Source organism: Anabrus simplex, chromosome 1 (genome assembly GCF_040414725.1).
Source record: "Anabrus simplex isolate iqAnaSimp1 chromosome 1, ASM4041472v1, whole genome shotgun sequence".
NCBI lineage: Eukaryota > Metazoa > Arthropoda > Insecta > Orthoptera > Tettigoniidae > Anabrus > Anabrus simplex.
The window spans coordinates 153,142,693-153,158,996 of NC_090265.1; the positions used below are offsets into that span (position 1 = coordinate 153,142,693).

General features: G+C 42.7%; 1 protein-coding gene across 3 annotated transcripts in view; it reads right to left on the reverse strand.

The window, feature by feature from the left end:
• Window positions 1-16,304, reverse strand: part of LOC136863216 (probable peptidoglycan muropeptide transporter SLC46) — a 237,776-nt gene that overhangs the window by 189,497 nt on the left and 31,975 nt on the right. Inside the window, exon 2 of one of the 3 annotated variants that reach the window (XM_068230478.1) lies at window positions 11,143-11,251. The exons of 1 other annotated variant lie outside the window; for it this stretch is intronic. The gene's annotated coding sequence lies outside the window, so the exon portion shown is untranslated. Of the gene's footprint in view, window positions 1-6,652; window positions 6,804-11,142; window positions 11,252-16,304 lie in introns of those variants that run through there. One more of the 3 variants, XM_068230479.1, reaches the window with a different exon arrangement.

Below are 16,304 nucleotides of genomic sequence, written 5' to 3' on the forward strand. Positions count from 1 at the left end.
GATGTCCTCCACCATGGCCAGGATTCACACCACACCCGCACCCGCTTAGGTGTGTGAGGAAGTTCGGTGTTAGCTAGCTTGGTACTTTCTCTCACGGACAACAGACGTGCTCTAGTAACATGGCAAGGCTGCACAGTGTAGCGTGACGCTGCCTCTTTGTACGTGTTGTACTGTCCTCTACAATGTACGGTAATTCTACAATGCTTTCGAAAGAAAATCATTTATGTCGGTATACAGGGTGTTTCTATATTCCCATTACAGACTTCGAGGGCTTGCAGTAGGGACCAAGACGGTTAAGCTTTCGTCTTCCCGCTACCCGTAAAAACCCACCATAGCACATGTTCAAATCTCCTGCATTGTAAGCGTCACTGACTAGAGTACGTACGTCATTGAACGATCACGTGATTACAAATAAGGTTTATTGGCATTCCATTCCATTCAGTGGAGTGTGTGATCCACACGGAGACGTGCTGTAGGCTACCTGCTGTTGTGCTTGTGATCTTCTTTCATACTACAGTACAGCAGTAATCATTTACTGTGTACATAGCAGTAAGCTGTACGTACAATACTGTACCTACAGTACTGCACAAAACATTTGTGCAATAGTGGATAGGTCGTAGTGGCCCAATTGCTTGGCCCGCACGTTCACCCGACTTGACAACGCTAGACTACTGACTGTGGGATCACATGAAAACTTGATTTACGAGACCCCTGTGGAATCCGCGGAAGACCTACTGGTGCGGGTTATTGCTGCGGCGGATGTTGCCGGAGGACCAGGGATTGGTGACCGTGTGTATGAGAACATGATACGTAGATACCGTGTCTGTGTTGACGTCGGTGGTCGTCACATCGAGCCCCACCTGTAATTTGACCCAGACGACAAGCAGTAGGAGTTGGATAGAGCGCCGGAAATGTGGGAGCTGTAAACGTCTTGGTTTTTTTTTTTTTTTTTTTTTTTTTTTTTTTTTTTTTTTTTTTTTTTTTTTTTTTTTTGCGGATAGCGGGAAAACTGTATGTTTCCGGACTCAAATTCCTATGGTAAATGTAACCGTCTTGGTCCCCACTGCAAGCCCTCTAGTCTGTAATGGGAATTTAGAAACATTCGGTATATGTGTACCAACGTTTTTAACCCCCAGTTAGTCACACTCGATTATGAAACGCAGTTGTTAGCTGACATCTGCAGCGTTCATATCTTTAATATTCTCGGAATTACGATTACTTTATTTCAATCTTAGCTTTGTTTCATTTATGATCTTTTGTCGTCTGTTGGAAATATTTCCTTATGTAGAAGCAAGTAGCAAGAAATGTCAGTCTATGATTTTGAGGTAAAAGGGCTGCCTGGCCGAGGCGGTAAAGGCGCGCTCGATTCGCCCGGAAGGACGTGGGTTCGAATCCACGTCAAGAAGTTGTAAAATTGAAGAAACGAGATTTTCACTTCCGGAGGTGCATATGGCCCTGAGGTTCACTCAGCCTACACAAGAAATGAGTACCAGGTTAATTCCTGGGGGCAAAGGCGGCCGGGCGTAGAGCTAACCACTCTACCCCATGAAGTGCCGAGGTTACGGATAGTGGAAGCCTTTACCTTCCACCCCTCCAGGGGCCTTCATGGCCTGTATAGAGATGACTTTGCTTTTGCTTCTTGATTTTGAGGTAAAACTATAGGTTACTATCCAGCCCTCGCCATAAATGACGTTAATTCGAAAACGTACCTCTCATATGGTATCATTCTCAGAAATCAACAGGCATGAATGTGATTACCAACCGTGGCTCAAAAAAAAAACCCTAAGCGATGAATATAAACGAAATAAATTTGAAACGGACCTTAATGCAGAAAAAAAGTGGTTAGATTGTTGAAATGCCAGGGAGGCTTCTTAGTATTTACTTTCTATTAGGCTGGCAATGGGTTTTTCTGGACTATCCCGTTTCCCGGTCTACTTACTGAATCGGAATTTCCGCTTTGTCAAAGAAGGCGAGAGCAGATGTTCCTGATGTACACTGCCAGAATTCCTGAAATGCCGTAACATCCTAGCTATGAATGCCTCTTTAAAATCCACCAGGTACGAAAACTGACCGAGAACCTCACCACCGGTTGCAATTCATATTGAGAGCTTGTGTGATGAACTAGATATGGCTAGAGGGGGCTGTCGGGCCCGGGCCCCTGACGAGTTACTTCGGTGTCTAGTTCCACGCCCGGATATATGTACTCCATGGATGTCATGTGAACAGATGCTTCTGTTCAATGGAGGTATTTCCATAACTTAGGTCACCGGTATCCAGACGCGTGACTTATCTTCACAGACAGTTCTAAGAGGAGAGAGTTGGATGGTAGCTCTTATCCAATGATACCAGCAGCACCCAACGATAATACTAGCTTGATCAGCACCAAGATTTCTCAACCTAGCGTCTTCAGCGTACATACTGCGGAGCTCTTCGCTATCTTAGAAGCTCTGCAGTTTGTGCTGAGGCACGAGCGAGGACACTTTCTCATGTGTTCTAACTATTTAAGCATTCCACAATCTATTGATTCATGTTTCCCGCAACATCTGCCACCGCTTCAGATCAACTCATCCATGCAAGAAACCAACCTGCACCATTCACAACAAATGTGGCACAGTACCACGGAAGCAGGTGAAGTGCGCTAATTGCCTCGGCAACCACGCAGCTTCTTATCCTGGCTGCCCATTCTATAAGAAGTAGTGTTGGCTACTGAATGTATGATTCGAAGCAGTGTATCGATTCATCCAAGTGTCCGAGTGAATCGATTCACAGGAACGGCGAGCTCACGGCACATGATTCAGCTTACTCCCAGCGGACAGTGCTGAGTGGCGCACTCACTGGACGTTGACGGGGAGCCGAGCTTCCGCTGCAGCGAGACAGTGAATCAGTGAATCATGGCACATCGAAAGAATCGTGAACGACCGCGGCTCAGTGAGACACATGATACACACGGCTCCTTATCGGCTCACTGGACACGCGGCGAGCCGAGCTTCCGCTGCAGCGAGACATACAGTGAACCATGGCACATCGAAAGAATCGTGAACGACCGCGGCTCAGTGAGACACAAGATACACACGGCTCCTTGGCTCACTGCAGCGAGACATACAGTGAGCCATGCTACACTGAAATAATCGTATGCTATAATGGACTCTCGGGCTCAGCTCATTTGAAAATAATACCCATTTGCATTCACTGTCCTCTTCTTACAGGGAGGTTTAAATAATAGATGGATTTATTTGCAGTGTTAAAAAGGTAGTCACAACATAATTCTGAAGTAGCTAGTAAGTAGGTAGGCTATTAGGTTATACTGTTTATTAGTTTAATGAATCTTAGTATTATAACTTAGTTGACATTTGACAATTAAACTCGACTCTAGCCTGCCCTATGACTATGAGTCATGCTCATGACCACTCAAACGTCCCTGTTTTATATTGGGAAGAATGGCTCAGTATTCTCTCAGTTCATATGTCACATCGTTGCACAAGACTTCAATCATATGTGGACAGACGCAATAACAGTATGTTGAATCAGAAAACCAGCGGGCTACTGTACATCTCGGGTAGCCTATACAAAATATGACTATGAAAAAAAAAATCCTCAGCTGATAGCGAGTTGTCGTGCGGTTAATATCGTGTGGCTATGCGCTTGCATTCGGGGGATGGTGGGTTGGAATCCCACCGTCGGCAGCCGTTAAGATGGTTTTTCCGTAGTTTCCCCATTTTCTCACCAGGAAATGCTGGGACTGTACCTTAATTCAGGTCATGGCTGCTACCTTCCTAATCCTAACCTTTCCCACCCTGCGTCACCGGAAACCTTCGATGTATTAGAGTAACTAGCATTTTTTCTAAGAAAGGAGTTCATAGTATGAAGACCAGATGGCAGCTGCGAACGCAGATTTCTGAACATTGACCATAAAATAATCCAGGTCGGTTTATAAAAAAACTTGTTTGGTTTAATCGTATTAGAGTAACTAGCATTTTTTCTAAGAAAGGAGTTCAGAGTATGAAGACCAGATGGCAGCTGCGAGCACTGAATGCTGTTGCTGCTGTCTTACCAGCACATACTACACAGATGCAGTAGGAGCGGTGACCAATGAGCCGTGAATCGGATCACTGTATCGATTCAGTAACGTGAACGGAATCAAATGAATCGATTCAGTAAAATGAATCGAATGTCCCATCACTAATAAGAAGCCCATCAAGGCACATTACGCTAGAGCTGGGAACGGTAGGAGCGGAGCGGAGCAGTTGTTTTCAATCTTCCTCCGGCGACCTCCGGTAGTCCTCCGATTGAATTCACTGGCGGAAAATTCGAATGCTTTAGTGTGGGCAATGTTGAAAAGGTGATCTTGGGTGGAATTACAATTTAGGTTTCAGTACTAATTCCAAAGATCCATGTGTTTTCCTACGTTTGTCATTCAAATGCTGCAGTCGTTCCAAGATTTCGCATTATTTGTTATGCTATGAATAATAGACTTGCATCTGCTGAAATTCAGTTTGCAATAAGTGCAGGTGGATAGAATAATGTAGATTGAATATTGCCATACATTATACCCTTGTAAATGGATTTACAATATTATTATTAGTCAACATGCTTAATTAATAATTATATTCCATTGCATGTAAACATGTATTACGATGCTCTTACTGAATTATACTCGTAGCTCATTTATTACTGAAGGGTAAGAACTGATTGGAATTGTTTACATGCTGTTTGCGATTTCAATTTTGATTTTGCTCGGTGGTACTTGAAGGTGCTCAAATGCGACAGTCTCGTGTCGGCAGGTTTACCGGCACATTAAAAAACTCCTGTGGGACAAAAAGTCGGCACCTCAATGTCGCAGAAAAACCACAGAAGTGATTAGTGGGACGTAAAACAACAACAACAATAATAATAATATTTCTTTCCGTTTACCCTCCAGGGTTGGTTTTACCCTCAGACACAGTGAGGGATCCCACCTCTACCGCCTCAAGGGCAGTGTCCTGGGGCGTGAGACTTTGGGTCGGGGATACTTACTTTTTATTTTATTTTTTACAATTTTTTTTACGTCACACCGACACAGATAGGTCTTATGGCGACGATGAGATAGGAAAGGCTTGGGAGTGGGAAGGAAGCGGCCATGGCCTTAATTAAGGTACAGCCCCAGCACCAACCTGGTGTGAAAATGGGAAAACCACCTTCAGGGCTGCCGACAGTGGGGCTCGAACCCACTATCTCCCGGATGCAAGCTCACAGCTGTGCGCCCCTAATCACACGGCCAACTCGCCCGTTGGTCGGGTCGGAAGACCACTAGGGAAACTCAACCGGCCAGACTCACTTGCTATGCTGAACAGGTGCCTTGTGGGGGGATGAGACGATGGAAAGGGATAGACAAGGAAGAGAAAAGGAAGCGGCCGTGGCCTTACGTTACGTACCATCCCGGCATTTGCCTAGAGGAGAAGTGGGAAACCACGGAAAACCATTTTGAGGATGGCTGAGGAAAGAACTGAAACCCCCTCTACTCAGTTGACCTCCCGAGGCTGAGTGGACCCCGTTCCAGCCCTCGTACCACTTTTCGAATTTCGTGGCAGAGCCAGGAATCGAACGCGGGCTTCCGTGGGTGGCAGCTAATCACACCACAGAGGCAGTCATTTATGTGTTTTTTATTTTTTTATTTCCAGTAGTCATAAAAACGGTGACTTCTTTTTTCACTCACTATCATGAAAGTTACTACAAAATCTGACTTAAGATATTACATACTGTCCGTTGTTTATTTTCAATCTTGTAGTTTTATTGTTTTGATCATAAGAAATGTTTTAAATACCTGAATTTCAGAAAAGTATTTTGGTGGCGGGAGGGGGGGTGCGTATGGTTGAAAAGGGGGCAAAATGTGTGGCTAGGCGTTCCGGCGCCTAAAAGCTAATCACACTAACCACTACACCACAGAGGTGGGCAATAATAATAATAATAATAATAATAATAATAATAATAATAATAATAATAATAATAATAATAATAATAATAATAATATAATATAATATAATATAATATAATATAATATAATATAATATAATATAATATAATATAATATAATATAATATAATATAATATAATATAATATAATTAACGCGTTAACGCCGTGCGTGTCCATATGATCTCGGCCTGCATTCTTTCATTTAGATTGCTCTCAGTGCTTTGTATAGCGCTGGAATTGATTGCTGACTGTGTAGATCAATTCAAGAAGCATGTGGCAACTGTGTGCGAGCATATTATTACGTGATACATATCGACTCATTGTTCTGGCGCACTTTCGTTTCGTGTCATTGTCACAGCAGCTGAATCATGATGGCGCGCTTCAAGTAAGTTTGATATTTCACATATATTTATGTTTAGATTACACAACTCATATGCTTAACAAGTTTGGGAGTGATCTATGTTCACATTATGATGCAGTTAATTTACATTTAACAGTAAATATTACTCCCGTAGGCACTTAAAACGTTGCGTGATCGTATGATCGTATTCACCCTGTGCGTGTATTTGATGGTCGACGTTATGCTACCTGTTACGATTACTGTTATACATCAATTTTCATTGAACAACTTTATTCGATTTACGGTCATCTATTCTACATTTAAATAAATTGCGATTTGTTAACATATATGCAGCTACAAACCTTGTTTCCCTTTTTACAGGGACATTACGCTCCAAGAAGTATTAGATATCCTTGAATCGGACGAACCAATTGGAGATGTTAACAGCATTTTTATTGAACCTCCGGAAGCTAATATTCACTCCGAAGAAGATTCAGGAGATGAAGATGTTGGTGGTTTGGTTGATAACCTCACAGGTCGCCAGCTTTCAAGTAAGGCAGAAATTGTACTCGCTGGCAACGATCGTATAGGATGATCCCGTTTCAGCAGGTATTTTAGATCAGTCATCTAGCAAGAAAATAAACTTCAAAGAATAAATGTACATGTTAGAATTAACGTATATTCTTCATAAATTGTCATCTTTAGTTTTTTAGTGTATTTTGTTCATAATTTAGCAATATCAATACATAAAACCTATAAATACTAAAGAAATGCTATACAGACTGAAATGCTAACACATCCGCCTAGCGTGTTCATATGAACACGCCACCTAACGACAAAACCGTGAAAAGTATGAGCTTAATGTTTTGTAGTTATGTTATACTATGGGCCTGAAGTGATTTAGACGAATATTTTATGCACTCGGTGCGAACAGTACTGGAGCATTCCTTTCCAGCACAGCGTCGTCGATTGCAGGGCGCTACGAAGTGCCCAATCCCGTCAAGTCGTACATCGTCAGTGACACTACTCTGCTGGATACTGTATCTTGAGGTGATGGGGCGGCCTCTTCCTACAGACGTTATTTTGAACGTAGATATGTTTGCACAATGTGGCGACGAAATTCTAGATGTGACAAATCATATCCAGACCTCCTTAGCAGTAACCATGAATTATGAATGGATACGTCCAGGAGCCATGTGAATAGCGACCACCACCATTTATTTCCACGTATGCCTGCTCTGTAGTACGACACATTCTGGTCCATCCTATCTGTTCCAACCATTCCACTGTTGTAAGCTCCAAACACAGCCGGCCGGTTTATACGCACTTTCATTTTCTCTGCCTGGCAATATCGTGTTACCTTAGAAACTAGTTCAACACCATGGTGAGCCGTATCCTGACGGCCCATAAGAGATACTCGGATTATTATTTGACATAGTATATAAATTTTATTGTTATAAATTTCAGTCATATATGGTAAAGTAATGAATCGCAGGACAGTTGAGACCGGAAGTCTATGGAGACATCAAGTCGCTAGATATTGCGTGATACTTCCTCGGGACCGTGGGAAAGGCTTGGCGTCACCAGGAGTTGGCACATCTCGGCTCGTGTAAAGGATGCTGACCAAGATAAATATTCAGCCAATGAGAACGCGGGGATGAGTCAAATATGGAATCTACATCGCGCGAAGTCATAGTCCCAGGTTAACCAACATGAACAGTTGCTTGAAATAAATTCTGTTATTTGACGGATTTCCACAGGTCTATAAGTGAAGTATAATCAGGAGTACAATATAAAAATAAGAAGAAGAAAATTGATGTTATTTGAACTGTGATTTATTGGTATGTTACAATTAATATTGTGTCAGTATGAATGGCAAGCACTCTGATTGGTGGTTTGTCTAGACATGCAGGAATCCCATAGCTACAACGGCGTTAGCCACGCTTCCTTAGCACCCCAAGCTTTGGAGAGCGTCACTCTGATCGCAGAAGCTGGCGTGATGTGAACGTAGTTCGGTGTGCTCCGAGAATTGTCCGTGAAAGTTGCCACGTGAATATATTCAGTTACAGTGTATGGTTTAAGACCAATAAACTGTGTTTTCAGTCGTGCCGTTGAATAAATTAACTGGTGCAGAATTAAGTTGCAGTATTATAGCGCAAAGTTCACTACCGATAAATAGACGGTGATAATTAGCCGCAGTTTGGAGGTGGAGAAGAGACGCTCAGTTGTTTCATATTTTCGTGTCGGTCGCGATTCGCGAGGAACTCTCGATCCGTACCGCGAGCTGCTCTCAATAACTGTAAATAGAAACCCCAAATGTATTAAATTTCAAGTGTTTATGTGTCAGTGTGTTGGCTGAGTTTATACTTAAGAAGGGTTGTTCGGCACGTGCAGAATTGAGCGGTGAAGAAGTATTCATCCAAACCTTCTGTGTTGTAGTGTTCAATAACTTTCAGCAAGAAGATGGCACCACTCATGGAAGAAGGAAGATTGTTTCTTTGTGTTAAGGCAGTAATAATTTCGTGTGGCTATTTCTAGCCGAGTGCAGTCCTTGTAAGGCAGACCCTCCGATGAGGGTGGGCGGCATCTGCCATGTGTAGGTAACTGCATGATACTGTGGTGGAGGATAGTGTTATGTGTAGTGTGTAAGTTGCAGGGATGTTGGGGACAGCACAAACACCCAGCCCCCGAGCCACTGGAATTAACCAATGAAGGTTAAAATCCCCGACTCGGCCGGGAATCGAACCCGGGACCCTCTGAACCGAAGGCCAGTACGCTGACCATTCAGCCAACGAGTCGGACGTTAAGGCAGTGATCAACATGGAGTAACCACCTAACGCAGCAGGGATGTGAGCCGCTGCCTGTGTCCCGAGAGTCGTCCAAGATAAGGCGCATGTTTTAATTATGGAATGTTATATGGGTTATGTTAAAATACTAGTGCAGTTTCGTGTAGGAATTTTCTTTAACGCAACGTAAGCCTGACGTCATGTGTTCATTTCACCTCTGTAATGTTGTAGATATGGATAAGAGAGAAATGCATGATCTCTATATTTTTATCTTGATTTACGACTAGTTAGATGGGATAATGAGGGAGTTGTTAGGATTATTTTTTGTTAATTTATGCATGATAATTTAGCTTAGAATTATTCCGATTTTTCCTTGTATATTAGTGCTAGGAGGATTAGATTGACAAGTTCATCCAATTTCCAAGTTAAACTCTTGCTAGGTTGAGTGTAAATTCAATTTTAATTGTGATCATTTAGAGAGTTAGTATCAGTTAAATTGCATGACGCATGGTATTTCAGAAGCTGACCCGTAAGGAGCTGCATAACAACGTTGAAAGAATAGGATCTTCTGTTTTAGGCTGGAAACTGTTTTGCCCAAAGATTGTACAGCAATCGAACCTGGTCTCATAATGTAAAAGGCTGATGAAAATTGTAATCGATATAAGAGGTTATAATGCATGCGAAGTTATAAAGTGATTATGCAGGCCGGTTACATGCCTGATAAGTGATAGAATGATGCGCAGTGAATATGTACCTGCTATTGTCTTCTGAGAGTATATTAATTATCAGAATTGACGGAAATTGATTCCGGACTAATGAGTCTGATGTGTGTAGTAAATTGTCGAAGCATGCTAGGAAGGAGTACGATTGTACGTGAGTTTCCGTGTAGCCGAAGAAAGATGATATTGCCTCACAAGCTTATTTATTGCCCGTATTTATATAGACAGCGTGAATGAGATGGTATTTCCGTGATACAATCTTGGCGGACAGAAACCAAGCCTTAGTACTGTGTTGAGTTCCAACATTTCCTTTCAGCTCACAGCATAGCAGGAAATACGTGACGAATGATCGCGCTATGGAGTGCGCAAATGCAGCAGAAGAAGGCAATGTTGCCCATTGCTTTTCACATGTTTTATTAGCATAATAATATGTTTTTCTCTTTCAGGATGGTGTTTTATGATATTTCATGTTGTTCGGATATGTTGTCTTGCTGTTTAATGGGGAACAGCCCGAGTGCTGAGTAATATTGATAGTCAATCTAGTTCTCACTAGATCCTTTTGGTGAACCGCGTTTCACGTCGAGTCAGTGTAGTATGTAAGGTTTCCATCTCTTTATCCGATGTAAATAGGTGTGATACTTTGATTATTTTTTGTTTACTGTAAATATAGCGTAGGGAAATGCCACTAGTATTTTTCATAATTCATATCATATTCCATTGCGTCTTAATTTTCCTTTTATCTTAATTTAGCCTTTCATCGTAATTTTCTTTTATATAAAAATTTTCTTTTAACGTTTAATCTTGCGACGACTCAAAACAAATTAACAACCCGTATCAATGCGATACTTTAAAGTGTGTTACTCCATCCGAAATGAATACGTATCAGTATTTGCGTACGTATATTATTATATAACATGAACAATGGACAATCAGAAGAAGATCATTTCTAAAAGTTTACAAGTTTTTTATTGTTGTACTTGAAATTTTATTTCACGTTTAATTAACGTTTTTAATGTCCATTTCTTTCTTTAATTTTGAGATTTTATTATTTTATTTACTTGATTTTCTGTTAGTATGATTCGGGGATATTTGTGAATAAACTCATCCTATCCCATATTATTGTTTCTCATTCGAGTTATACCTCCATTTTCCTGTCATTTACTTATATTTAAGTGAGGAACTTCGACTTTTAGCCTGGCCCATCGACAACCAACCTACATCTCTGCCCAACCCTGAGTTAGTCGGATGTTCATACAGGAATGGAGGCATTGTCCTGGAGGGTAACTATCCCTGGGTACGGTACAATGGCATGTTGATGCTATGGTAACCACGGAGTTATCAACCCACCGAACAATACTTATACCCTCCAAGTTCGTTGCCATCTCGTATGTCCCACGAATATGTCTCTTCATTTCATTTGAAGATGTGATCGTGCAGTCTTTGGAGCGTAATGTCCCTGCAAAAAGGGAAACAAGGTTTGTAGCTGCATATATGTTAACAAGTCGCAATTTATTTAAATGTAGAATAGATGACCGTATATCGAATAAAGTTGTTCAATGAAAATTGATGTATAACAGTAATCGTAACAGGTATATTATTATTATTATTATTATTATTATTATTATTATTATTATTATTATTATTATTATTATTATTATTATTATTATTATTATTATTATTATTATTACTATTACTATTACTATTATTATTATTATTGTCCACCTCTGTGGTGTAGTGGTTAGTGTAATTAGCTTTTAGGCGCCGGAACGCCTAGCCACACATTTTGCCCCCTTTTCAACCATACGCAACCCCCCCCTCCCGCCACCAACCTACATATTGTAATTAATGTATATTCTTCATAAATTATCATCTTTAGTTTATTTTAGTGTATTTTGTTCATAATTTAGCAATATCAATACATAAAACCTATATATACTAAAGAAATGCTATACAGACTGAAATGCTAACACATCCGCCTAGCGTGATCATATGAACACACCACCTAACGACGAAACCGTGAAAAGTATGAGCTTAATATTTTGTAGTTATGTTATACTATGGGCCTGAAGTGATTTAGACGAATTTCAACGAAAACGGACGAAATTAATTATTTCGGCGTTAAAGGGTTTACACTAACGATGAATGAGGATGTATATAGTTCATATATTCGCCTACTTCATGCTTATACAACAGTATTTACTACGTCGCTACCACATCCGTTGCGCACTACTACGGGAACTGCAAGCGAGCACACATTCAGCACTGTTCCTCCGTCCTCCGCTCGCCCTCCGAAGCACCGATTGGTTTCAAAGCAACAGTTTACTACCGGAGAACACCGGATGGAGCGCTGCACTCGCACTACCGATTGCAGTCATAGGAACAACTGCTCCGTTCCCAGCTCTACATTACGCTAGGAAAAGGCATCTACATCCCACACAGCATCAATATAACCACCCCCCGTCCTTGTTAAACCAGCAACCCCCCCCCCACACACACACGCACACACACCTGACACAGCCAACCTCACTCCACATCCATCCATTGGGGGAGTAGATCCATTACCTTCTAGCTATTAATAGGATGTGTTATACTGGCACCAGAGTCATTTTCGCGTGGCTTAGCTGGAGAATGCGGACAACGAACTGGCAAATCAAGCTGGAAAAAAATAAGTATTTCTATGAACGTACCCGCTAGGGATATTATTTCTTTTCAACTATGCCAAACTATGTTGGCGTCCTGGGAATCGGAGTGGCTTACTATCCTAACTCGAACAGGTTAAGAGCAATTAAAAAGACAACTCCGGTGTAGCGGTTCTCTTTCCGGCCGTAACTCAGAGAGGCGGGAGTTTGTTCAGGTTGAGGATAGGTCATTGAAGATCTACGTATTCTTACCTCCTAAAGACGGAAGACTCCCCAGTGTGTTCATGTGGTGTCGATTTCACCGTGGCTCACTTCCCCACTGAAGACGTCCATCTAAGACGGAACCTCGACCTACAGGCAGCACGCAAACTCATACTAGCCGATGACGAAAATACTGCTGATCTCCTGATGATGATGATGATGACGGTGATGGTGATGATACTTGTTTAAAGGGGCCTAACATCTAGGTCAACAGCCCCTGCTGATCTCGTCACTCGTTTCATGTGTGAGAATGGCCTAATCAAGTACATATTTAAGTTTCAAGTTTCTGTTTCTCAGGAAATTTGCGTTCCGTTTTGTTTTGCTTTTTCAATTTTGCTTTACGTCGCACCGACGCAGATAGGTCTTATGGCGACGATGGGATAGGAAAGGGCTAGGAGTGGGAAGGAAGCGGCTGTAGCCTTAATTAAGGTACAGGAAAATGGGAAAGCACGGAGAAACATTTTCAGGGCTGTCGACAGTGGGGTTCGAACCCACTATATCCCGGATGCAAACTCACAGCTGCGCGCCCCTAACGGTACCGCCAACTCGCCCGGTCTTTTGATGTGTTGGTGTCAATTTTGGCCTTTTAAAATAATGTATGTATTATTTTTTGTTTCATTATATTCAAAACCCATTCATTGAATATAACATTTATATTTATTTTTTTGTGCATTTGGCTTGGTAAGAGAGGATGGTGTCCAAGTTGTACTTCCTCTTAAACAATAGTCATTACCACCACCACTATTAATTGATCGTTCGAGCCTATAACGTTTTGTTAAAATATTTTGTTACTAGCATTATTGCAGTGCGAAAGCTAACAATGACGTCATTATGAGGTGAGGATCAGTTAAACTATCAAAAGAATGGCTTACTTTTTTTTTCTTTTTTTACAATTTGTTTTACGTCGCACCGACACAGATTGGTCTTACGGCGACGATGGGATAGAAAAGGTCTAGGAATTGGAAGGAAGCGGCCGTGGCCTTAATTAAGGTACAGCCCCAGCATTTTCCTGGTGTGAAAATGGGAAACCACGGAAAACCACCTTCAGGGCTGCCGACAGTGGGATTCGAACCCACTATCTCCCGGATGCAAGCTCACAGCCGCGCGCCTCTACCCGCATGGCCAACTCGCCCGGTGTCATAATATATTAAGTTATATTATGGTATATATTATGCTATATACTATACAGTCCGCCTCTGTGGTGTAGTGGTTAGTGTGATTAGCTGCCACCCCCGGAGGCTTGGGTTCGATTCCCAGCTCTGCCACGAAATTGGAAAAGTGGTACGAGGGCCGGAACGAGGTCCACTCAGCCTCGGGAGGTCAACTGAGTAGAGGGGGAGTGTTCGATTCCCTCCTCAGCCATCCTGGAAGTGGTTTTCCGTGGTTTCTCCTCCAGGCAAATGCCGGGATGGTACCTAAATTAAGGCCATGGCCGCTTCCTTCCCTCTTCCTTGTCTATCCCTTCCAAACTTTCCATCTCCCCACAAGGCTCCTGTTCAGCATAGCGGATGGGGCCGCCTGAGCGATGTACTGGTCATCCTCACCAGTTGTATCCCCCGAACCTGAGTCTGAAGCTCCAGAACACTGCCCCTGAGGTGGTAGAGGTGGGATCCCTCGCTGAGTCCGAGGGTAAAACCAACCCTGGAGGATAAACAAATGAAGAAGAAGAAGAAGATAAACTACATAGGAATCAGTGTTGTCCCCATACATTTTCGTCAGCTGGGTGGCAGGAATTAAAAGTAAAATTTCAATGTATTCCCCTCAGGATATTAACCATCTTCAGGGCTGTCGACAGTGGGGTTCGACTACAGCACCTTCTTAATCATGTAACACCGGGGCTTAGGGGCCTACCGCTCGGTTGCTGTGGAGTGTCATACGGGTTTGTGACGTCATGTAGAATCGAATGCTCGCATGCGATTCCATTAATCCAGACATTGCTCGAGCACTACATTACGTGACAGTCAAGCTAAAAATTTAACCTTCGATGTAATTGAAGCAATTATGCGGATAATAATGATTTATAATGTAAATAAACAGTTTTACAGTATGTACATTTTAATTTGGAGCAACCAGTGATTCAAATATGTACGAATATTATGTAACTAGTAATTACCTAGGTTATGTTAGCCGGGCGGCCTGTAAAAACGCCTATCAAAAGGATCCTACGGAGAGCACTGGGTATGTTAGCAGGTGTACGACTTTCAGATTCCAGAGCGTTACGTAACTAGTGTTTATAAGAATTGCCCCACGGCACGAATTGCATTGAAGTCGGAGGACGGATCGTAACCGCCTTGGCGTAACACACTGACCTAAATAAATTAATCTCTTCAGTAGTTGAAGAGATTTGAATGAAGCATTCGAACACTGGTCCGTAAAGCAAGTACGTTATAGGTCTATCGTGAGCAGTTCATTGGCATGGTGTTGGGGATTGCTATTTTAAGAGGTAATAAGTTCTTCGAAACACTAACCAGGTAATGGATGGCGAATTCAATTAAGGAATTGGTGGAGGACCATGAAGGGCGTGTGTGTATGTATGGGTCCATTCCCCTCCCCTCCAAGTTGTTTGACGTACTAAGGTTTCCGACGACGACAGTGAGGTAGGGAAGTACCAAGGATGGAAAGGGAACAGCTGTGGCCTTAAGGTACCCCCTGTGAGTGGGCCCAGTGGAGAATAAATACACAGTAACTCTGCCTGTCTTACGAGACACCCAAAGCACCCCAGTGCACTCAAATTTGTTGGCATGCATGGATTCCCTAGGTGAGTCCGGCAATGCTTCATCTTACTTGTGCCAGTTTCCTCAATTAATCTTTCCTATCTGACTTCCCATGGGTTCCTCTGTGGGTCGGGGTGGTAGAATAACTCCCACGGTATACGCTGCCTGTCGTAAGAGGAGACTAAAAGGGGCCCAAGGTGCTCTTAACTTGGCAGCGTGGGTTGGAGACCACGGGGCCCTTAGCTAAGTACTGGCATTGGTACCACTTACTTGTGCCAGGCTCCTCACTTTCATCTATCCTATCCAACCTCCCTTGGTCAACTCTTGTTCTTTTCCGAACCCGACGGTATTAGAACATTCGAGGCCTAGGGTGTCTTCATTTTCACGCCCTTGGTAGCACATGTTGTTTTTGGCCGATACCTTCATTTTTCGAAGTGTCGGATGTCTTCTCTCAGATTAGTGTTATATAGAGGATGGTTGCCTAGTTGTACTTCCTCTTGAAACAATAATCACCACCGCTCATCGTAAGTTAAATTTGCGCCGAGCGACGTTGTTACGCAAACTCAGCGGTGCAGTCGCCCATCTGTCCCGACCCGCATTTTGTTTTCAGAGTTAGAAAGGGATTGTTACCTCGTTAAAACAATAATCACCGGGTGATTTGGCCGTGCGGTTAGAGTCGCGCGGCTGTGAGCTTGCATGCGGGAGATAGTGGGTTCGAATCCCACTGTCGGCAGCCCTGAAGATGGTTTTCCGTGGTTTCCCATTTTCACACCAGGCAAATGCTGGGGCTGTGCCTTAATTAAGGCCACGGCCGCTTCCTTCCTACACCTAGCCTTTTCCTATCCCATCGTCGCCATAAGACCTGTCTGTGTCGGTGCAACGTAAAGCCACTAGC